Raw genomic sequence first — 22087 nt, 5'->3', positions numbered from 1 at the left:
CTAGAGTTGGCTGGAGTAATTGTGCCAGTTCCAGTTCTGGAACAGGGGCTGGGGTTTTACTCAAATCTATTCATTGTACCAAAGAAGGAGAATTCCTTCAGACCAGTTCTGGATCTAAAGATATTGAATCGTTATGTAAGGATACCAACATTCAAAATGGTAACTATAAGGACTATTCTGCCTTTTGTTCAGCAAGGGCATTATATGTCCACAATAGATTTACAGGATGCATATCTTCATATTCCGATTCATCCAGATCACTTTCAGTTTCTGAGATTCTCTTTTCTAGACAAGTATTACCAGTTTGTGGCCCTTCCGTTTGGCCTAGCAACAGCTCCAAGGATCTTTTCAAAGGTTCTCGGTGCCCTTCTCTCTGTAATCAGAGAACAGGATATTGCGGTATTTCCTTATTTGGACGATATCTTGGTACTTGCTCAGTCTTCACATTCTGCAGAATCTCATACAAATCAACTTGTGTCGTTTCTTCAAGGACATGGATGGAGGATCAGTTTTTCAAAGAGTTTGTTGATTCCTCAGACTCAGGTAACCTTTTTGGGTTTTCAAATAGATTCAGTGTCCATGACCTTGTCTCTAACAGAAAAGAGACGTCTGAGATTGGTTTCAGCCTGTCGAAACCTTCAGTCTCAATCATTCCCTTCGGTAGCTTTATGCATGGAAATTCTAGGTCTCATGACTGCTGCATCGGACGTTATCCCCTTTGCTCGTTTTCACATGCGACCTCTTCAGCTTTGTTTGCTGAACCAATGGTGCAGGGATTATATAAAGATATCACAATTAATATCCTTAAATCCCAATGTACGACACTCTCTGACGTGGTGGATAGATCACCATCGTTTAGTCCAAGGGGCTTCTTTTTCGTCCAACCTGGACTGTGATCTCAACAGATGCGAGTCTGTCAGGTTGGGGAGCTGTATGGGGATCTCTGACAGCGCAGGGGGTTTGGGAATCTCAGGAGGCGAGATTACCAATCAACATTTTGGAACTCCGTGCGATTTTCAGAGCTCTTCAGTTCTGGCCTCTTCTGAAGAGAGAATAGTTTATTTGTTTTCAGACAGACAATGTCACAACCGTGGCATATGTCAATCATCAGGGTGCGACTCACAGTCCTCAGGCTATGAAAGAAGTATCTCAGATACTTGTATGGGCGGAATCCAGCTCCTGTCTAATCTCTGCGGTTCACATCCCAGGTGTAGACAATTGGGAAGCGGATTATCTCAGTCGCCAGACGTTACATCCGGGCGAATGGTCCCTTCACCCAGAGGTATTTCTTCAGATTGTTCAAATCTGGGGACTTCCAGAAATAGATCTGATGGCCTCTCATCTAAACAAGAAACTTCCCAGGTATCTGTCCAGATCCAGGCATCCTCAGGCGGAGGCAGTGGACGCGTTGTCGCTTCCTTGGAATTATCATCCTGCCTATATCTTTCCGCCTGTAGTTCTTCTTCCAAAAGTGATTTCCAAAATTCTAATGGAACGTTTGTTTGTACTGCTGGTGGCTCCAGCATGGCCTCACAGGTTTTGGTATGCGGATCTCATTCAGATGGCCAGTTGCAAACCTTGGACTCTTCCGTTAAGACCAGACCTTCTATCTCAAGGCCCTTTTTTCCATCAGGATCTCAAATCATTAAATTTGAAGGTATGGAAATTGAACGCTTGATTCTTAGTCATAGAGGTTTCTCTGACTCAGTAATTAATACTATGTTACAGGCTCGTAAATCTGTGTCTAGGAGGATTTATTATCGAGTCTGGAAGACTTACATTTCTTGGTGTTCTTATCAAACCTGTCATTAAGTCAATCTCTCCTCCGTGGAGTCTTAATTTGGTTCTGAGGGCTTTACAAGCTCCTCCGTTTGAACCTATGCATTCTCTGGACATTAAATTACTTTCTTGGAAAGTTCTGTTCCTTTTGGCCATCTCTTCTGCTAGAAGAGTTTTTGAGTTATCTGCTCTTTCTTGTGAATCTCCTTTTCTGATTTTTCATCAGGATAAGTCAGTGTTGCGGACTTCATTTAAATTTTTACCTAAGGTTGTGAATTCTAACAACATTAGTAGAGAAATTGTTGTTCCTTCATTGTGTCCTAATCCTAAGAATTCAAAGGAGAGATCTTTACATTCTTTGGATGTAGTAAGAGCTTTGAAATATTATGTTGAAGCTACTAAAGATTTTAGAAAGACTTCTAGTCTATTTGTTATCTTTTCTGGGTCCAGAAAAGGTCAGAAGGCCTCCGCCATTTCTTTGGCGTCTTGGTTAAAGTCTTTGATTCATCATGCTTATGTAGAGTCGGGTAAATCCCCCGCCTCAAAGAATTACGGCTCATTCTACTAGGTCAGTTTCTACTTCCTGGGCGTTTAGGAATGAAGCTTCTGTTGATCAGATTTGCAAAGCAGCAACTTGGTCTTCTTTGCATACTTTTACTAAATTCTACCATTTTGATGTGTTTTCTTCTTCTGAAGCAGTTTTTGGTAGAAAAGTACTTCAGGCAGCTGTTTCAGTTTGATTCTTCTGCTTATAATTTCAGTTTATTTCATTATTGAGATTAAAACTTTTGTTTTGGGTTGTGGATTATTATTTTTCAGCGGAATTGGCTGTCTTTATTTTATCCCTCCCTCTCTAGTGACTCTTGCGTGGAAGTTCCACATCTTGGGTATTTATTATCCCATACGTCACTAGCTCATGGACTCTTGCTAATTACATGAAAGAAAACATAATTTATGTAAGAACTTACCTGATAAATTCATTTCTTTCATATTAGCAAGAGTCTATGAGGCCCACCCTTTTTTGTGGTGGTTATGATTTTTTTTTGTATAAAGCACAGTTATTCCAATTCCTTATTTTGATGCTTTCGCTCCTTTCTTATCACCCCACTTCTTGGCTATTCGTTAAACTGAATTGTGGGTGTGGTGAGGGGTGTATTTATAGGCATTTTGAGGTTTGGGAAACTTTGCCCCTCCTGGTAGGAATGTATATCCCATACGTCACTAGCTCATGGACCCTTGCTAATATGAAAGAAATTAATTTATCAGGTAAGTTCTTACATAAATTATGTTTTTCTATTAACCTGTCAAAACTATGTATTTTTTTTAAGTAGACAACCCAAGGTATTGATCTAGGCCCATTTTGGTATATTTCATGCCACCATTTTACCGCCATATGAGATCATATAAAAAAACAAATTGTTAACTTTTTCACATACTTTAGGTTTCTCACTGAAATTATTTACAAACAGCTTGTGCAGACATAACACAAATGATTGTAAAAGCTTCTCTGGGATCCCCTTTGTTCAGAAATAGCAGACATATATGGCTTTGCCATTGGTTTTTGGTAATTAGACTGCAGCTGCGTACCACAATTCTATTATTCCCGGCAGAATCAGGTAGCTTGTATGGTCAATTTTAGCTTTAGTGTAGGGATTACCCTCCCACCCCCTGATCCCTACCTGATGCCTCCCAAACGGCTCTCTTCCCTCCCTCACTGGTCACCCCCATCTTAGGTACTGACAGAAAGTCTGCCAATGTGAAAATGTAAGGCAGTGTAGGATCCCCCCTTACCCTCCAACCTCACTGATCCCTCACAACAGCTCTCTAACCCTCCCTCCACTAACTATGTCCACTTACTTAGCTGTCTGCCAGTACCTATAAAAGGTAATTATTTATTTTTTTATTTTCTGTAGTGTAGTGGTCCCCCACATGTTTTTCTGTAGCATAGTGACCCTTCCCTCCCTCTCTCTTTATTTTTCCCCTGTATTGTAGGCCACTCCCACTACCACTACCACCCAGTACTCCCAGTACTGCATGAGTATGTATATGTCAGATTGGGCTAAGGGGTTAAAAATGATCTAACAAAATAGAACTTTAGATTTTTACTCTACAATGCCCCTTTAATTTGTATTGAGGTCCATTTGATTTAATGCTGGTATATAGGATCTATAATAGGGAATCCATTGGCTGCTCAGGATACCTTCAAAGAAATATCTTCATGACAATATTTAGATCCTACTCTCCTTTCTAAATGCAAGGTGGAAAATATATCACCTTAGGCTGATCAGAGCTCTACTGGGGAATTTGCTTCAAATTAAATTCTAAATGTTCTCACTCGTGTTACTAATACCTAGAACTAGATTGGAACAACCCCAGCTCTGCTGGTATATTCTTTTGATGGTGGGTGGGTGGCACGTTCCTAATTTTGGCAATCATACTCTTGTGGTCGGCATTACCTCATAGCCCCTGGCCTCACAGCTTCCACATGGCGGTAAGAATTATAGGTTAAGCATTCCCGAACACACACAGCCTCCCCCCCTATACCCCCATCCACTGTCAGCCTAGAAACATATTCAGCCTGGTCTGCTAAGTTTATCCTCCTGGAATTAATTGGAAGCCAAACAATCTTTCTTACCTTTTCCTCCTTTTGCTCGGCACCTACTGCCTTCCAGATGTTGCTGAAAACTAAACAAATGTAGTATGCAGGCTGACGTTATTAAACTTGTGCAAAGTTTTTTTTTCAAGAGTTTTATTTTTCTTTGCAATGGTGGCCCACTGTTGTAGTGCTGTTCTTTACAGAATGTTGTAAATTAAAAAAAAAAAATGTTCATAGATCTGGCATTCCTTCTTTATCTCAAATCTGGATAACACAAAGATTATCAACTTCAACTTAATTCTGAGAAAGTTTAATGGTGATTAAGGTGCATACAGAAAAGTTTGGGTCTATATGTGTAATATGTGTGTCTGTCTATGTTTATATGTGTATGAGTAAATAAATAAATATATATATATATATATATATATATATATATATATACTTACAACATATAGAAAGTCTGGCACTCTCTTGCAAGCACACAGCTAGATAAGAAGCGAAATGGAAGAGTTGGTTACAACATTTGGCCAAATGAAGATAGGCCCATGACCATGTCAATGTGTCTTCCTCCCTGGGTCCCTAACCTACAGCCACACAATGCATGGCTTCAAACAAACACACTCAGATACAAACAAGTGTTACACAGGCTCTTTTTAATTTCCCTAGACACATACAAAACATGGAAATGGACTGCACTCTCAAACGAGACATGGGTACATATCACATTACAATGCAAGCACTATTTCTTTCCTAAGATATGGGGAGTCCACGACGTCATCAATTACTATTAATATCACTCCTGGCCAGCAGGAGGAGGCAAAGAGCGCCACAGCAAAGCTGTTAAGTATCACTTCCCTTACCACAATCCCCAATCATTCTCTTTGCCTCGGTGCACGGAGGAGGTGAAGTTTTAGTGTCTGAAGAAAATTGGATTTCTTTTACTTCAAGCAAGATTTTAACTACTATAGAAAGCCAAAGTAGCTTTACTCTGATCGTTTCCCTTTTTCAAGGTTGGGTCTAGCCGTAGTCCACGTTAGTCTCTTCAGTAGGGCAGTGGTGTCTTTAAACCTTTCCTGCCAGGGCTAAAGTGTCTACATCGGAACAACTGTTCCGATGTAGACAAATTGAAACCACACGATCGTGCACATGATTGCGAGATTTCAATTATTGGATCGCGTCTGGGGGGCGTCCCTACAACCCTAGGAACGCCCTCCAGAGCGTGATCAAATCCAGGAAGCACAGAAGGCTTCAGGACAGCCGTTGGCTATGTTGTTCTATTCCGTCATACCGATTCTAAAGCCCAGTGTAATTATGACGGAATAGAACGGCATAATGGCATTAAAAGGTTAAAGCAGTTAGGAACTTGTAAGGTGGGCCTTGCTGCATTTTCCTAACATATTTGCTGCCCTAGTATAGAAAGCCAGAGTAGGTTTTATCTGTTCTTTCTTTTTTCTACAGGTCTATGTGAGGAGTGGTGTCCTCTCACACCGGGTAGACGGTCCTCCTTCCGGACGGCTAGATGCAGGAAAGTGCTCGATCTTCTTTGTTTTGTGGACTTGCACTTCTGAAAGTGTTAGACTGCATTATTCTGGGACATATATATATATATATATATATATCCTTGGGAAGGATATTTTAGGCAGGACACAGGCACTGGTGACAAGGAGACTAGGGGTTAATACTTTATGTGTAGAGTATTCCCTGATTATTGGATTTTATTTTGGCTCATTAGGGGTTAATTGCAATTTATGATTCCTGGGTGGATCTTATGTGGTGTGGACTTTGTTAGTGTGATATGTACAGACAATGATTGCTTAATCTTGTTACTTGCGACAGAGCTAGCTGCTTAGACTGTCAAGGCACATTTTCGCTATTCTCCGATGAGTGATTTCATTCAATATTGTGAGCGGGCTCTTTTAATAAATGCAATGAGCGGCGCAATTATGAGCTTCATGAGTTGATCAGGGTCGTCTTTTATAGGATAAATATGCCTCTGAAATTTTTTGTTTTTATTGCCTTTGTGCTCTTCAGAGTGTATTATGCTGACTTGTTGGCTGACAGAATGAAGCACAAGGTTAGTTGCGCGCGTCATTTCTGTTCCGACTTGTGTACCATGCTAGAAATAGCTCCTGCGTGACTTGGTAAGTCCCGCCTTCTTATCGTTCGTTTGTGGCGGTGAAGCAACAGTTTCGTCTCTCTCTGAGTCGGTCTTTGGCCACGCCCCTTTGTCATTAGAACGGAGCAATGGTTACAAGTGCGTCTTCTCTGTGGGGGATCTTTCTCATAGCGGTGCTATGTTATTCTGTCACAGGAAATACATGCTGCAGACCTTAAGACTCATGGCCCACTGACTAGATTTCTACAAGTCGCACAGCTTTTTGTTGTTTTTTTGTGATTATGCTCTCCTCACAGAGCTATCTTTAAAAATAAATTGCCACTAAAAAAAGGTCTTTCTACCACACGTCAAGTGGAATAGACTAGAGGAAAGTCTTCCTTTCACTGTTTCTGTAGGGTTAGTCCAGTCTTTTGGAATCCCAACCTGTTTTGGTTCAGGGGGTAGCAATCTAAGTTTTTTCCTCCCAGAGGCAGATTTCTCCTTTCTAGGGTATCTGCAATCCGGGTATAATGAGAGGCGTTCTTGAACTGGGTTCAAGACATTCCTTTCTGGGAGGGATAGTTCCATTCCCTGAATGGGACTGGGATCTAGGTTTTTGTTTCAAGTTTCTCAGAGTACAGTCCTTCAAAGTAGTATACTTTCTCCTTTGATTCAAGAAGGTCTGTTCATGACGAACCTGAAGGATATGTATCTTCTTGTTCCCATTACCTGGGATATTCTCAAGTTTCTGAGATTAGTCTTCCTTGGAAGACTCTTTAGGTCTTGGAGAATTGCAGGGGTGCCCTCCTGGACATTATATGATTCAGGCCTCATACTTGCTTCAAGCAAACTCTTTTTCAAAAGATCTTGTCTTTTCTATGTTCCCATGGAATGGGAACTTAGGGAAGAGTTCCCTTGTTCCAACTACAAGGGTGAGGGATCTTATTAGATTTTCTATCTATGAGAATATTTCTAACGGAGGTCAGACAATCAAAGTTTTCTTCCTCTTACCTCTCTCTACAGTCTGCTGTTTGGCCAACAGCAAGCTATAGTGGTCCTGTAAATGGTTTGGCCATCTTGTAACCAAAGTTGGGAGTGTTAATCCAGCTGTAGCTGATTTTCCATTCATTTTCAGTGCTTAATGTATGAGGGTAATTGGTCTGAGGGTCCCAGGGACGTCATCCCCTTTCTCAAGTCCTTTTCAGAGCTCTGCAGTTATTAATGCTCAGTCAATGGAGTGGTGCCCATTCAGATCTCTTTCAGAGGATAGATCTGGTTCAACTTTAAGAGATTCTTTTCAGTGGTGGTTTCTCAGGAGTATCTGTCTCAGGGCGCATGTTTCTCAAGACATTCCTGGGTAATTGTGACTACGGACACCAGCCTTTTGGGCTGGGGAGCAGTCTGGAACTCATTAAAGGCACAAGGACTTTGGACTCAAGAAGCTTCTGGTGTCACCATCAACATCTTGGAGCAGAGAGCAATTTTCAATGCTCTGAGGACTTGTTCTCAGTTGTCCTTAGCCGGTTTATCAGGCTCCAGTCAGATACTGTCACCTCAGTAGCTCAGGGAGGAACGGAGTTCCTTAGCCATGTAGGAGGTGGCTTGGCTTTGTTCAGTGGGCGGTAGCTCACAATGGCTGTCTATCTGCTATATTCACATTTTAGGAAGAGGACTTCCTGAGCAGACAGGATTTTTATCCCTGGGAGTGGGTTCTCCATCCGGAGGTGTTTTTCAGGGTATCCCTCAAATGGGAGGTGCTGGAGTTGGTTTTGATGGCATCTTGGCAGAACGCCAAGCTTCCAAGGTACAGTTCTGATAAGATCCGCAGGCTGCACTGATAGTTGATCTGGCGGTTCCTTAGGTTTGTAGTCTAGCATAACTGTTTCCTCGGTTTGCTCCCCTTCCACGAGTCATTGCTCGTATCAAACAGGAGAGAGCGTCGGTTATTTTAATAGCTCCTGCGTGACTTCGCAGGACTTGGATACAGTCCTAGAGAAGATGTCATATTTTACACCTTGGAGGTTTCCTCTAATGAAGGTCCTTATAACACAGGGTCCATTCATTTATCCAGATCTCTTAAGCTGATTGCTTGGAGATTGAACGCTTAGTTCTATCTAAGCGTGTTTTTTTTTAGTCTGTCATTGTAACCTTGATTTAGGTTCAGAAATTTTCATAGGGTATGGCGTAAATACCTTTATTGGTGTGAATCCAAGGACTACTCTTGGAGTCAGGTCAGGATTCCTAGGATTTGTCCTTTATCCAGGTAGGTCTGAAGAAGGAATTGTTTCACTAACGTCTGGCGGATGTGTCAGATGTTCTTTCATTTTGTCAGGCCTTAGTCAGAAGAAGGCCTGTGTTTAAGTCTGTTGCGCCTCTTTGGAGTCTTAACCTTGTTCTTAAAATTTTTACAGCAGGCTCCGTTTAAGCCTTTGCATTCCATAGATATTAAGTTTTTATCTTGGAAGGCTTTGTTTCTTTTGTTATCTCTTCTTTTGGAACTCTCGGCTTGCAGTGTGGTCACCTTATCTTTCATGCTGATAAGGTTATGCCTCATTTTATCTTGGATTTTCCTTCCTTCGGTGGTTTCATATAGAATATTGTTGTTCTTTCTCTATGTCCTAATCCTTCTTTTCATAAGGAACGTTTGTTGTACAATTTGGATGTTGTGCATGCTCTGAAATTCTACCTACAGGCGACTAAGGATTTTCGCCAGTTTCTGCCCTGTTTGTGTGTTTCTCAGGAAAACATAGGGTCAGAGAGCTACTGATACTTCTCTTCCTTAGGGTTGAGAAGTATAATTTGTTTTACTTATGAGTCTGCTGGTTAACAGCTTCCTGGGAGAATTACAGCTCATTCCATGAGGGCTGTTTCCTCTTTTTAGATCTTCTCCAATGAAGCTTCTGTGGAACAGTTTGCAAGGCTGCAACTTAGTTCTTCTCTGCATTCTTTTTCAAAAAAATTGAAATTTAAATCTGTTGCCTCGGCTGAGGTTTTTTTTTGGGAGAAAGGTTCTTCAAGCGGTGGTGCCTTCCGTTTAGGTCTACCTGTCTTGTCCCTCCCTAGTCATCTGTGTTCTCTAGCTTGGGTATTGGTTCCCACTAGTAATTGTTGACGTTGTGGACTCACCATATCTTATGAAAGAACAAAAAAATGTATGCTTACCTGATAAATTTATTTATTTCCGGATATGGTGAGTCCACGACCCCACCCTTAGATTTAAAGACAGTTGTTTTTGACTAAATCTCAGGCACCTCTACACCTTTGCGTTATTCCTTTTTCCATTTCCCTTTGATTGAATGACTGGGGTTTGTGGGAAGGGAAGTGATACTTAAAGTGATAATAAACACCAAAAATGTTATTGTTTAAAAAGATAGATAATCCCTTTATTTACCATTCCCCAGTTTTGCATAACCAGCACTGTTATAGAAATATACTTTTTAACTCTGTAATTACCTTGTTTCTAAGCTTCTGCTGACTGCCTCCTTATCTCAGATCTTTTGACAGACTTGCATTTCAGGCAATTAGTGCATGAGCACAGTGTTATCTATATGAAACACATGAACTAATGCCCTCTAGCTGTAAAAAAAACTGTCAAATGCATTCAAATTAGAGGCGGCCTTCAAGGGCTTAGAAATTAGCATATGAGCCTACCTAGTATTAGCCTTCAACTAAGAATAGCAAGAGAACAAAGCAAATTTTATAATAAAAGTAAATTAAAAAGTTGTTTAAAATGACATGCCCTATCTAAATCATGAAAGTTTAATTTGGACTTTACTATCCCTTTAACAGCTTTGCTGTGGTGCTCTTTGCCTCCTCCTGCTGGCCAGGCATGATATTCCCACTAGTAATTCATGACGTTGTGGACTCACCATATCCGGAAATAAATAAATTTATCAGGTAAGCATACATTTTGTTTTTGCAAGAACACTGGGCTTGCAAGAGAGTATCAGGCTTTTTTTGTGTTGTGTTAATAATTTTATTTTTACCTTCCTTTATAACAAAATATAATGTTATAATGACCTTGCTTACAGCTGTTTCTGTTAAAGCTTCAAGTTCTAGGAACCTACCATGAGTGATATGTGAGATATTATTTTTTGTATGTATGTGTGTGCATACATATATATATATATATATATATATATATATATATAATTTTATTTGTGTGTGTATATATATATATGTGTGTGTGTGTGTATATATATAATCAAAGCTGCAGGAGTGCACTCTCACTTCCAATTTCAACTGCCAGGGTGCATGCAAATAAATCCACAATGTGATCAGTATAAAGAACAGGCTTGCACTCGCTGGACTTAAATAAATGGTGCCTTTACTGTGACATTTCGGGGAACGTATTCCCTTCCTCATTAGTCGTCATAGTAAAGGCACCATTTATTTAAGTCCAGCGAGTGCAAGCCTGTTCTTTATACTATATAAATAAATAAATAAATATATATATATATATATATATATATATATATATATAATGTATGTGTGTGTATGTATAGATGCACGTACGTGTGTTTGTGTATGTATATGTGAACGTGTGTGTTTGTGTATTTGTGTATATATATATAAATATATATGTGTGTATATATACATACAGTATCTCACAAAAGTGAGTAAACCCCTCACATTTTTGTAAATATTTTATTATATCTTTTCATGTGACAACACTGAAGAAATGACACTTTGCTACAATGTAAAGTAGTGAGTGTACAGCCTGTATAACAGTATAAATTTACTGTCCCCTAAAAATAACTCAACATACAGCCATTAATGTCTAAACCGTTGGCAACAAAAGTGAGTACACCCCTAAGTGGAAATGTCCAAATTGGGCCCAATTAGCCATTTTCCCTCCCCGGTGGCATGCGACTCATTAGTGTTACAAGGTCTCAGGTGTGAATGGGGAGCAAGTGTGTTAAATTTGGGGTTATCGCTCTCACACTCTCTCATATTGGTCAGTGGAAGTTCAACATGGCACCTTATGGCAAAGAACTCTCTGAGGATCTGAAAAAAAGAATTGTTGCTGTATATAAAGATGGCCTAGGCTGTAAGAAAATTGCCAAGACCCTAAAATTGAGCTAAAGCGGTGGGCAAGACCACACAGTGGTTTCACAGGACAGGTTCCACTCAGAACAGGCCTTGCCATGGTCGATCAAAGAAGTTGAGTGCACGTGCTCAGTGTTATATCCAGAGGTTGTCTTTGGGAAATAGACATGTGAGTTCTGCCAGCATTGCTGCAGAGGTTGAAGAGGTGGGGGGTCAATCTGTCAGTGCTCAGACCATACGCCGCACACTTCATCAAATTGGTCTACATGGCTGTCATTCCAGAAGGAAGCCTCTTCTAAAGATGATGCACAAGAAAGCCTGCAAACAGTTTGCTGAAGACAAAGGACATGGATTTCTGGAACCATGTCCTGTGGTCCGATGAGACCAAGATAATCTTATTTGGTTCAGATGGTGTCAAGCGTGTGTGGCGGCAACCAGGTGAGGAGTACAAAGACAAGTGTGTCTTGCCTACAGTAAAGCATGGTGGTGGGAGTATCATGGTCTGGGCCTGCATAAGTGCTGCCAGCACTGGAGAGCTACAGTTCATTGAGGGAACCATGAATGCCAACATGTACTGTGACATACTGAAGCAGAGCATGATCCCATCCCTTTGGAGACTGGGCCGCAGGGCAGTATTCCAACATAACGACCCCAACTACACCTCCAAGACGACCACTGCCTTGCTAAGGAAGCTGAGGGTAAAGGTGATGGACTGACTAAGCATGTCTCCAGACCTAAACCCTATTGAACATCTGTGGGGCATCCTCAAATTGAAGGTGAGGGAGCGCAAGGTCTCTAACATCCACCAGCTCCGTGATGTTGTTATGGAGGAGTGGAAGAGGCCTCCAGTGGCAACCTGTGAAGCTCTTGTGAACTCCATGCCCAAGAGGGTTAAGGCAGTGCTGGAAAATAATGGTGGCCACACAAAATATTGTCACTTTGGGCCCAATTTGGACATTTCCACTTAGGGGTATACTCACTTTTGTTGCCAATGGTTTAGACATTAATGGCTGTGTGTTGAGTTATTTTGAGGGGACAGCAAATTTACACTGTTATACAGGCTGTACACTCACTACTTTACATTGTAGCAAAGTGTCATTTCTTCAGTGTTGTCACATGAAAAGATATAATAAAATTTTTACAAAAGTGTGAGGGGTGTACTCACTTTTGTGAGATACTGTATATATACTGTATGTACACACATATACAGGTAGCCCTCAGTTTACATCAAGGGTTATGTTTTTGAAGGAATAGTTGTAAAAAAAAATTAATAATAATAATTCTGTATAAACTGAACCCATTTATATAATGTGAGTCAATTTGAGGTATATGAGTTAGGTTCCAGGCATTAATAATGTGATATTCTATTATATTTTAACTTAATATATATCATATGTGTTGTTATATATTATAATATTTAAAGCCCTGAAATTAATGCTGTAAATTAAAAGAACCTGCAATTCTGGTGTCTGTGAGTTACATGTCACGTGTTTCTGCATTAGTACACTATTACATGTATTCTGCTGTTTGTGAGTTACAGATTATGTGTTACGGCATAAGTACACTATTACATGTATTCTGTCTGTGAGTTACATATCATGTGTTACTGCATTAGTACAATATTACATGTATTCTGTCTGTGAGTTACAAATCATGTGTTACTGCATTAGTACACTATTACATGTATTCTGTCTGTGAGTTACATATGTGTTACTGCATTAGTACACTATTACATGTATTCTGTATGTGAGTTACATATCATGTGTTACTGCATAAGTACACTATTACATGTATTCTGTCTGTGAGTTACATATCATGTGTTACTGCATTAGTACACTATTACATGTATTCTGTCTGTGAGTTACATATCATGTGTTACTGCATTAGTACACTATTACATGTATTCTGTCTGTGAGTTACATATCATGTGTTACTGCATTAGTACACTATTACATGTATTCTGTCTGTGAGTTACATATCATGTGTTACTGCATTAGTACACTCTTACATGTATTCTGTATGTGAGTTACATATCATGTGTTACTGTATTAGTACACTATTACATGTATTCTGTATGTGAGTTACATATCATGTGTTACTGTATTAGTACACTATTACATGTATTCTGTATGTGAGTTACATCTCATGTGTTACTGCATTAGTACACTATTACATGTATTCTGTCTGTGAGTTACATATCATGTGTTACTGCATTAGTACACTATTACATGTATTCTGTATGTGAGTTACATATGTGTTACTGCATTAGTACAATATTACATGCATTCTGCTGTATGTGAGTTACATATCATGTGTTACTGTATTAGTACACTATTACATGTATTCTGTCTGTGAGTTACATATCATGTGCTACTGCATTAGTACACTATTACATGTATTCTGTCTGTGAGTTACATATCATGTGTTACTGCATTAGTACACTATTACATGTATTCTGTATGTGAGTTACATATCATGTGTTACTGTATTAGTACACTATTACATGTATTCTGTATGTGAGTTACATATCATGTGTTACTGCATTAGTACACTATTACATGTATTCTGCTGTATGTGAGTTACATATGTGTTACTGCATTAGTACAATATTACATGCATTCTGCTGTATGTGAGTTACATATCATGTGTTACTGTATTAGTACACTATTACATGTATTCTGTCTGTGAGTTACATATCATGTGCTACTGCATTAGTACACTATTACATGTATTCTGTCTGTGAGTTACATATCATGTGTTACTGCATTAGTACACTATTACATGTATTCTGTATGTGAGTTACATATCATGTGTTACTGTATTAGTACACTATTACATGTATTCTGTATGTGAGTTACATATCATGTGTTACTGCATTAGTACACTATTACATGTATTCTGCTGTATGTGAGTTACATATCATGTGTTAGTGCATTAGTACACTATTACATGTATTCTGTCTGTGAGTTACATATCATGTGCTACTGCATTAGTACACTATTACATGTATTCTGTATGTGAGTTACATATCATGTGTTACTGTATTAGTACACTATTACATGTATTCTGTATGTGAGTTACATCTCATGTGTTACTGCATTAGTACACTATTACATGTATTCTGTCTGTGAGTTATATATCATGTGTTACTGCATCAGTACACTATTACATGTATTCTGTCTGTGAGTTACATATCATGTGTTACTGTATTAGTACACTATTACATGTATTCTGTCTGTGAGTTACATATCATGTGCTACTGCATTAGTACACTATTACATGTATTCTGTATGTGAGTTACATATCATGTGTTACTGCATTAGTACACTATTACATGTATTCTGTCTGTGAGTTATATATCATGTGTTACTGCATTAGTACACTATTACATGTATTCTGCTGTATGTGAGTTACATATCATGTGTTACTGCATTAGTACACTATTACATGTATTCTGCTGTATGTGAGTTACATATCATGTGTTACTGCATTAGTACACTATTACATGTATTCTGTCTGTGAGTTACATATCATGTGTTACTGCATTAGTACACTATTACATGTATTCTGTATGTGAGTTACATCTCATGTGTTACTGCATTAGTACACTATTACATGTATTCTGTATGTGAGTTACATATCATGTGTTACTGCATTAGTACACTATTACATGTATTCTGTCTGTGAGTTACATATCATGTGTTACTGCATTAGTACACTATTACATGTATTCTGTATGTGAGTTACATCTCATGTGTTACTGCATTAGTACACTATTACATGTATTCTGTATGTGAGTTACATATCATGTGTTACTGTATTAGTACACTATTACATGTATTCTGTCTGTGAGTTACATATCATGTGCTACTGCATTAGTACACTATTACATGTATTCTGTATGTGAGTTACATATCATGTGTTACTGTATTAGTACACTATTACATGTATTCTGTCTGTGAGTTACATATCATGTGTTACTGTATTAGTACACTATTACATGTATTCTGCTGTATGTGAGTTACATATCATGTGTTACTGCATTAGTACACTATTACATGTATTCTGTCTGTGAGTTATATATCATGTGTTACTGCATTAGTACACTATTACATGTATTCTGTCTGTGAGTTACATATCATGTGTTACTGTATTAGTACACTATTACATGTATTCTGTCTGTGAGTTACATATCATGTGCTACTGCATTAGTACACTATTACATGTATTCTGTATGTGAGTTACATATCATGTGTTACTGTATTAGTACACTATTACATGTATTCTGCTGTATGTGAGTTACATATCATGTGTTACTGCATTAGTACACTATTACATGTATTCTGTCTGTGAGTTACATATCATGTGTTACTGCATTAGTACACTATTACATGTATTCTGTATGTGAGTTACATATCATGTGTTACTGTATTAGTACACTATTACATGTATTCTGTATGTGAGTTACATATCATGTGTTACTGCATTAGTACACTATTACATGTATTCTGTCTGTGAGTTACATATCATGTGTTACTGCATTAGTACACTATTACATGTATTCTGTATGTGAGTTACATCTCATGTGTTACTGCATTAGTACACTATTACATGTATTCTGTCTGTGAGTTATATATCATGTGTTACTGCATTAGTACACTATTACATGTATTCTGTATGTGAGTTACATATCATGTGTTACTGCATTAGTACACTATTACATGTATTCTGCTGTATGTGAGTTACATCTCATGTGTTACTGCATTAGTACACTATTACATGTATTCTGTATGTGAGTTACATCTCATGTGTTACTGCATTAGTACACTATTACATGTATTCTGTCTGTGAGTTATATATCATGTGTTACTGCATTAGTACACTATTACATGTATTCTGTCTGTGAGTTACATATCATGTGCTACTGCATTAGTACACTATTACATGTATTCTGTATGTGAGTTACATATCATGTGTTACTGCATTAGTACACTATTACATGTATTCTGCTGTATGTGAGTTACATATCATGTGTTACTGCATTAGTACACTATTACATGTATTCTGTCTGTGAGTTACATATCATGTGCTACTGCATTAGTACACTATTACATGTATTCTGTATGTGAGTTACATATCATGTGTTACTGTATTAGTACACTATTACATGTATTCTGTATGTGAGTTACATATCATGTGTTACTGCATTAGTACACTATTACATGTATTCTGTATGTGAGTTACATATCATGTGTTACTGCATTAGTACACTATTACATGTATTCTGCTGTATGTGAGTTACATATCATGTGTTACTGCATTAGTACACTATTACATGTATTCTGTCTGTGAGTTACATATCATGTGTTACTGCATTAGTACACTATTACATGTATTCTGTATGTGAGTTACATATCATGTGTTACTGTATTAGTACACTATTACATGTATTCTGTATGTGAGTTACATATCATGTTTTACTGCATTAGTACACTATTACATGTATTCTGCTGTATGTGAGTTACATATCATGTGTTACTGCATTAGTACACTATTACATGTATTCTGTCTGTGAGTTACATATCATGTGTTACTGCATTAGTACACTATTACATGTATTCTGTATGTGAGTTATATATCATGTGTTACTGCATTAGTACACTATTACATGTATTCTGTCTGTGAGTTACATATCATGTGTTACTGCATTAGTACACTATTACATGTATTCTGTATGTGAGTTACATATCATGTGTTACTGCATTAGTACACTATTACATGTATTCTGTATGTGAGTTACATATCATGTGTTACTGCATTAGTACACTATTACATGTATTCTGTATGTGAGTTACATATCATGTGTTACTGCATTAGTACACTATTACATGTATTCTGTCTGTGAGTTACATATCATGTGTTACTGCATTAGTACACTATTGCATGTATTCTGTATGTGAGTTACATATCATGTGTTACTGTATTAGTACACTATTACATGTATTCTGTATGTGAGTTACATCTCATGTGTTACTGCATTAGTACACTATTACATGTATTCTGTCTGTGAGTTATATATCATGTGTTACTGCATTAGTACACTATTACATGTATTCTGTCTGTGAGTTACATATCATGTGTTACTGTATTAGTACACTATTACATGTATTCTGTCTGTGAGTTACATATCATGTGCTACTGCATTAGTACACTATTACATGTATTCTGTATGTGAGTTACATATCATGTGTTACTGCATTAGTACACTATTACATGTATTCTGTCTGTGAGTTATATATCATGTGTTACTGCATTAGTACACTATTACATGTATTCTGTCTGTGAGTTACATATCATGTGTTACTGCATTAGTACACTATTACATGTATTCTGTCTGTGAGTTACATATCATGTGTTACTGCATTAGTACACTATTACATGTATTCTGTCTGTGAGTTACATATCATGTGTTACTGCATTAGTACACTATTACATGTATTCTGTCTGTGAGTTACATATGTGTTACTGCATTAGTACACTATTACATGTATTCTGTCTGTGAGTTACATATCATGTGTTACTGCATTAGTACACTATTACATGTATTCTGTCTGTGAGTTACATATCATGTGTTACTGCATTAGTACACTATTACATGTATTCTGTCTGTGAGTTACATATCATGTGTTACTGCATTAGTACACTATTACATGTATTCTGTCTGTGAGTTACATATCATGTGTTACTGCATTAGTACACTATTACATGTATTCTGCTGTATGTGAGTTACATATCATGTGTTACTGCATTAGTACACTATTACATGTATTCTGTCTGTGAGTTACATATGTGTTACTGCATTAGTACACTATTACATGTATTCTGCTGTATGTGAGTTACATATCATGTGTTACTGCATTAGTACACTATTACATGTATTCTGCTGTATGTGAGTTACATATCATGTGTTACTGCATTAGTACACTATTACATGTATTCTGCTGTATGTGAGTTACATATCATGTGTTACTGTATTAGTACACTATTACATGTATTCTGTCTGTGAGTTACATATTATGTGTTACTGCATTAGTACACTATTACATGTATTCTGCTGTCTGTGAGTTACATATCATGTGTTACTGCATTAGTACACTATTACATGCATTCTGCTGTATGTGAGTTACATATCATGTGTTACTGCATTAGTACACTATTACATGTATTCTGTCTGTGAGTTACATATCATGTGTTACTGCATTAGTACACTATTACATGTATTCTGTCTGTGAGTTACATATCATGTGCTACTGCATTAGTACACTATTACATGTATTCTGTCTGTGAGTTACATATCATGTGTTACTGCATTAGTACACTATTACATGTATTCTGTATGTGAGTTACATCTCATGTGTTACTGCATTAGTACACTATTACATGTATTCTGTATGTGAGTTACATATCATGTGTTACTGCATTAGTACACTATTACATGTATTCTGTCTGTGAGTTACATATCATGTGTTACTGCATTAGTACACTATTACATGTATTCTGTCTGTGAGTTACATATCATGTGTTACTGCATTAGTACACTATTACATGTATTCTGTATGTGAGTTACATATCATGTGTTACTGTATTAGTACACTATTACATGTATTCTGTATGTGAGTTACATATCATGTGTTACTGCATTAGTACACTATTACATGTATTCTGCTGTATGTGAGTTACATATCATGTGTTACTGCATTAGTACACTATTACATGTATTCTGTCTGTGAGTTACATATCATGTGTTACTGCATTAGTACACTATTACATGTATTCTGTATGTGAGTTACATATCATGTGTTACTGCATTAGTACACTATTACATGTATTCTGTCTGTGAGTTACATATCATGTGTTACTGCATTAGTACACTATTACATGTATTCTGTCTGTGAGTTACATATCATGTGTTACTGCATTAGTACACTATTACATGTATTCTGTCTGTGAGTTACATATCATGTGTTACTGCATTAGTACACTATTACATGTATTCTGCTGTCTGTAAGTTACATATCATGTGTTACTGCATTAGTACACTATTACATGTATTCTGTCTGTGAGTTACATATCATGTGTTACTGCATTAGTACACTATTACATGTATTCTGTATGTGAGTTACATATGTGTTACTGCATTAGTACACTATTACATGTATTCTGTCTGTGAGTTACATATCATGTGTTACTGCATTAGTACACTATTACATGTATTCTGTCTGTGAGTTACATATCATGTGTTACTGCATTAGTACACTATTACATGTATTCTGTATGTGAGTTACATATCATGTGTTACTGCATTAGTACACTATTACATGTATTCTGTCTGTGAGTTATATATCATGTGTTACTGCATTAGTACACTATTACATGTATTCTGTCTGTGAGTTACATATCATGTGTTACTGTATTAGTACACTATTACATGTATTCTGTATGTGAGTTACATATCATGTGTTACTGCATAAGTACACTATTACATGTATTCTGTCTGTGAGTTACATATCATGTGTTACTGCATTAGTACACTATTACATGTATTCTGTATGTGAGTTACATATCATGTGTTACTGCATTAGTACACTATTACATGTATTCTGTATGTGAGTTACATATCATGTGTTACTGCATTAGTACACTATTACATGTATTCTGCTGTATGTGAGTTATATATCATGTGTTACTGCATTAGTACACTATTACATGTATTCTGTATGTGAGTTACATATCATGTGTTACTGCATTAGTACACTATTACATGTATTCTGCTGTATGTGAGTTACATATCATGTGTTACTGTATTAGTACACTATTACATGTATTCTGTCTGTGAGTTACATATCATGTGTTACTGCATTAGTACACTATTACATGTATTCTGCTTTCTGTGAGTTACATATCATGTGTTACTGCATTAGTACAATATTACATGCATTCTGCTGTATGTGAGTTACATATCATGTGTTACTGTATTAGTACACTATTACATGTATTCTGTATGTGAGTTACATATCATGTGTTACTGCATTAGTACACTATTACATGTATTCTGTCTGTGAGTTACATATCATGTGTTACTGTATTAGTACACTATTACATGTATTCTGTCTGTGAGTTACATATCATGTGCTACTGCATTAGTACACTATTACATGTATTCTGTATGTGAGTTACATATCATGTGTTACTGTATTAGTACACTATTACATGTATTCTGTATGTGAGTTACATATCATGTGTTACTGCATTAGTACACTATTACATGTATTCTGCTGTATGTGAGTTACATCTCATGTGTTACTGCATTAGTACACTATTACATGATTCTGTCTGTGAGTTACATATCATGTGTTACTGCATTAGTACACTATTACATGTATTCTGTCTGTGAGTTACATATCATGTGCTACTGCATTAGTACACTATTACATGTATTCTGTATGTGAGTTACATATCATGTGTTACTGTATTAGTACACTATTACATGTATTCTGTCTGTGAGTTACATATCATGTGTTACTGCATTAGTACACTATTACATGTATTCTGTCTGTTAGTTACATATGATGTGGTACTGCATTAGTACACTATTACATGTATTCTGTCTGTGAGTTACATATCATGTGTTACTGCATTAGTACACTATTACATGTATTCTGTCTGTTAGTTACATATGATGTGGTACTGCATTAGTACACTATTACATGTATTCTGTCTGTGAGTTACATATCATGTGCTACTGCATTAGTACACTATTACATGTATTCTGTCTGTGAGTTACATATCATGTGCTACTGCATTAGTACACTATTACATGTATTCTGTATGTGAGTTACATATCATGTGTTACTGCATTAGTACACTATTACATGTATTCTGTCTGTGAGTTACATATCATGTGGTACTGCATTAGTACACTATTACATGTATTCTGTATGTGAGTTACATATCATGTGTTACTGCATTAGTACACTATTACATGTATTCTGTCTGTGAGTTACATATGATGTGGTACTGCATTAGTACACTATTACATGTATTCTGTATGTGAGTTACATATCATGTGTTACTGCATTAGTACACTATTACATGTATTCTGTATGTGAGTTACATATCATGTGTTACTGTATTAGTACACTATTACATGTATTCTGTCTGTGAGTTACATATCATGTGTTACTGCATTAGTACACTATTACATGTATTCTGCTGTATGTGAGTTACATATCATGTGTTACTGCATTAGTACACTATTACATGTATTCTGTCTGTGAGTTACATATCATGTGCTACTGCATTAGTACACTATTACATGTATTCTGTATGTGAGTTACATATCATGTGTTACTGTATTAGTACACTATTACATGTATTCTGTATGTGAGTTACATATGATGTGGTACTGCATTAGTACACTATTACATGTATTCTGTCTGTGAGTTACATATCATGTGTTACTGCATTAGTACACTATTACATGTATTCTGTCTGTTAGTTACATATGA

At 37.0% G+C, this 22087-nt stretch overlaps 1 protein-coding gene across 1 annotated transcript in view; it reads left to right on the top strand.

The window, feature by feature from the left end:
- STX8 (syntaxin 8) overlaps positions 1–22087 on the top strand; it is an 848919-nt gene that overhangs the window by 510928 nt on the left and 315904 nt on the right. The window lies entirely within an intron of this gene.

This window comes from Bombina bombina, chromosome 1 (genome assembly GCF_027579735.1).
Source record: "Bombina bombina isolate aBomBom1 chromosome 1, aBomBom1.pri, whole genome shotgun sequence".
In the NCBI taxonomy this organism is placed as follows: domain Eukaryota; kingdom Metazoa; phylum Chordata; class Amphibia; order Anura; family Bombinatoridae; genus Bombina; species Bombina bombina.
The sequence above is the reverse complement of the archived record's forward strand: the minus strand, read 5'-3'. Positions and strand labels throughout refer to the sequence as shown.